This window comes from Asparagus officinalis, chromosome 10 (assembly GCF_001876935.1).
Source record: "Asparagus officinalis chromosome 10, Aspof.V1, whole genome shotgun sequence".
In the NCBI taxonomy this organism is placed as follows: Eukaryota; Viridiplantae; Streptophyta; class Magnoliopsida; order Asparagales; family Asparagaceae; genus Asparagus; species Asparagus officinalis.
In genome coordinates this window covers 64,449,376-64,453,308 of record NC_033803.1, presented here as the reverse complement: position 1 = coordinate 64,453,308, position 3,933 = coordinate 64,449,376, and the positions used below count along the sequence as shown (strand labels likewise).

At 40.1% G+C, this 3,933-nt stretch overlaps 1 long non-coding RNA gene across 1 annotated transcript; it reads left to right on the top strand.

Annotated features, from left to right (window-relative positions):
• LOC109825152 lies at nt 265–554 on the top strand. The gene is made up of 3 exons (XR_002242912.1): nt 265–304; nt 401–460; nt 531–554. It is a non-coding gene; the product is annotated as an uncharacterized LOC109825152 (long non-coding RNA).

The window sequence follows — 3,933 nt, the reverse complement described above, 5'->3', positions numbered from 1 at the left end:
TTTCCCCATTACTTGAAGAGAGATTTACTCAGGATCTTCCAGTTGATAAAGGGGGTAAAATCTCATTTTATCTCCTTTTCATTATCTTATCTTTGAATATAGCATATTATTTATTCTTTTGCTATTACAGTTGAGCTAGAAGAGGAAGGAGAAATCATTCCCGAGCCTTCTTCTCCGGGTTTAATGGATGTTGATGAATCCAGCTTCACTCAACAGGTACAAAGAGCGATGAGTGAAGAACCCCTCAATATGGACACTGCCCCTCCTCCGGCCACTACATCGACCTCGCCAACCGCTGACACAGGTACAGATGTTTTCTCATTTGGGGGGCATTTCCGGAAGATAAGTGAATCGGAACGTGTTCCTCTCCTACTAACTTGTGCGCTTTATCTTCTTTTAGTTAAACTAAAGGAGGTGAGTGCGGGTAGTAGCGCTGCTGATCCCGCAACTGCTATTGAAGGTAACATTTTGTTTGCTTTGATTCTTTCATATTTCTTGCATATATGTTGACGGATTCTTCTGCTTAATAGACATCCCTGTCAACGAACCGAGAGATACAGAACTTACCCATGATATGGGTATCGGAGATTTCGATGAACGTGATTTCGATCTTGATATTTCCGAAGATGTACACCAGGAGATCTCCGATATATTGTCAACTCCGGTTCCATCCGCTATTGCAGGACCAACTACTCGAGTTGATTCAACTGAAGTAGGTGCATCAAAAGGTATACTCTTTCAGACTCAAGTTTTCAACTATACTTTCATCTCTTTTTGGATGACTGAAATAAGAATTTTAGACGTAGGACCAACGAATAAAGTTGATGCGTCTATCGTCATTGGTGAGTGCGACCAACCAGAAGGCATGGGTTTACTACTTTTGACAGGTCCCCCAGCTGAAGTTGAACCTCCAGTTGCTACTCCTCCAACTTCTGCTATTGTCGAAACTGAACCTGTTGTGCCTTCCGCTCCGACTCCAGTGGTTCATGAAGTAGGAGGGTCGAAGGCTACAGTAGAAGAGCAACTTCCTACTACTTCGGCTCAACTCGGTACATTTTTCCTCTAATATATCCCGTAATTAGATCTATATTTGGAGAGTGTTTATTCATCCTTTTCTCGTTCATAGAACTTGTTCCTCAAGATCTCGTCGATTTGAATCCAAAGCCATCGGGGATTTCAGGTGAACAATCGTCTGGTGTAGCGAATCAACCGACGAGCGCTATTTCTGAACAAATCCCTGTTGTTATAGAACCTGCTATGACCTCAACAAGCCAAGGTAACTCGGCTGTGAAGCCCTCCAGCGAGCGTATATATTTTTTGTACTTACTCCATTTATTCTCCTTGCAGCTCTTTCTTCATCCTTGTCCGAGCGTATTCAAACTTTATTGGCAGATGAAGATCCGGACAAAGTTGTCCTTTGTGCTGACGTCCAAAGCTTCATTTTTTTCTTAAACGTCATGGTTGATCGGATTCTCCTTAAAGGTTCACCCTTTGAACTTTTCAGAAAGTCTCTTGATCGCCATGTGTCAGGAATTAGAGAACAGGGGTGTGCTGAATTATCTAATTCCATTGAAGCTTATTTGGCCGATCTTAAACAACACATTGAACAGTTGCAGAACTTTCGAGCTAATGGCACGCCTTCTTACATCGCTTCTCAAATGGACCTGAGGCTACAAGCATGGCGTGATTCTCAGAAATCCGTTGAATCTGAACTTCAAGTACTAAAAAATCGCGTCAATCAACTCCAGGTGAGCGCTGCCAAGAAGGCACAAATCAAAGTAGACCTGTATCGTGACTTGGAGTCGTGTCGGGCAGAGATATCCCAGTTAGAAAAGCAACTTGCCGAAGCTAAGGATGCTTGTGAATTTTTGGAGTCTGATCTAGCGGAGGTAACTCAAGCTGAGGTGATTACACTCCGGCAACTGAATCTCCAGGACAAGATTTTTGCTGACAAAGAGCAAGAGGTTGCCAGAATTCAAAGCATTAATGAAGAAAGTTTTAAGGCTAGCTTGGTACCTGAGCTCGAATTATCTTATGTAACAGAGCTCTCCCGATTAGAGGATCAACTCCGTCACTACAAATTATTGTAATTTGAGAACATATATTTTCCATAGCTCTGTTTGAACTCTTTTGGTAAATATAGTGAACTCTTTGCTTATTAAGATTTTATTATGATTACTCATTCTTGTTTAGAATAAATAACCATAATACTTATAGATATGATTACTCATTCTTGTTTAGAATAAATAACCATAATACTTATAGAATTTTTGGCAAATCCTCAGCCATCAACGGATTTGATATGCCTTTACCGACTACCGTTTGAGTCGGGCTAGTATGTGAATTATCTAGGTCCGCTTCACATATAACGTTGTGCTAAAAGAATTAAACTCTTTTAGACTTTAAGCTACAATGTTGAATATGTAGGCTACATGTGTTAGATGTAGGCTTATCTCTAATAAGGGATAGAGATAACATCCCCCATGTGTGAACGACATGGATTTTAAAGTGTGAGTAGGTTGCGTTTCCTATATAGGACAACGAACCCGAAATCGGAGAGGAAGAATTTTATATTCTATCTCCTGGTCTCTTGTTTGTTGGTAGAGATAAACCCAAAATCGGAGAGGAAGAATTTTATATTCTATCTCCTGGTCTCTTGTTTGTTGGTAGAGATAAACCCAGAATCGGAGAGGAAGAATTTTATATTCTATCTCCTGGTCTCTTGTTTGTTGGTAGAGATAAACCCAAAATCGGAGAGGAAGAATTTTATATTCTATCTCCTGGTCTCTTGTTTGTTGGTAGAGATAAACCCAGAATCGGAGAGGAAGAATTTTATATTCTATCTCCTGGTCTCTTGTTTGTTGGTAGAGATAAACCCAGAATTGGAGAGGAAGAATTTTATATTCTATTCTCCTGGTGTAAAGAAACTCAAAGTGGGATCTCCACTTAGAGAATCTGGATTGGTTTGAATAATCCTAACTGTCATAAGGTTTGATTACTCAATTCAAAAGTGGACCTTTCGTTCGCAAAATGAATCGAAAGGAGATTTTGGTTGTAGTCCTAACTGTAGTAAGGTTTGACCAAGTGGGGGTTTTGAGATGATCCTAACTGTAGGAGGGTTTGATCGCTCGATTTGTGGGCCTCTCGTTCATTGAAGGAATCGAGAGGGGATTTTGGCTTTGGTCCTAACTATAATAAGGTTTGACCAAATGAAAGGTGAAAGTTTGAATGATTTTAATTCATGACGGATTTTGGTGTACTTTTTGTCAATCGATGAGAGATTTTGTGAGGAAAGATTAATTGTTTACAAATTTGAATCTCGTCTCAACAAAAGTTGTAAAAGAACTTTGTGATAATCAAACAATGAATTATTCAAATGATCAGTTTCTCATTTAAAACAGTGAACTGATCTCGGGTTATCCTGAAATATCCTATATAGGATTCTCTAGGAACTTCCCGCTTTACATAGGTTATCCTGAATATATTACGGATAATATTTTTTCAGGAACTTCCCATTTATTGGCATCATCAATTTGTTGCCATCTTGGGTAACCAGGCGATATGCACCGTTCGAATAGACTGTTTCTATCACAAACGGTCCTTCCCATTTAGGTTCAAATTTGCCTTTCTTCTTAGAAGTGAGAATCATAGGTCTTCGAACGGCGAGAACTAGATCTCCTTCTTTAAAGCTTCGTCGTCGGACCTTTTTATCGAAAGCCCGAGAAATTCTAGCTTGATAAAACTCGATTTGTTGTTGAGCTTCCAAGCGTTTCTCATCTAACATCTCTAATTCCTCGAGACGTTTCTGATGATGTTCTTCCGTCGTCATTCCCGTTACGAGAGCGATACGGAGAGAAGGAATCTGCACTTCCAATGGAAGAACGGCTTCACACCCATACGTTAAAGCATACGGGGTGGCTCCGGTAGGCGTGC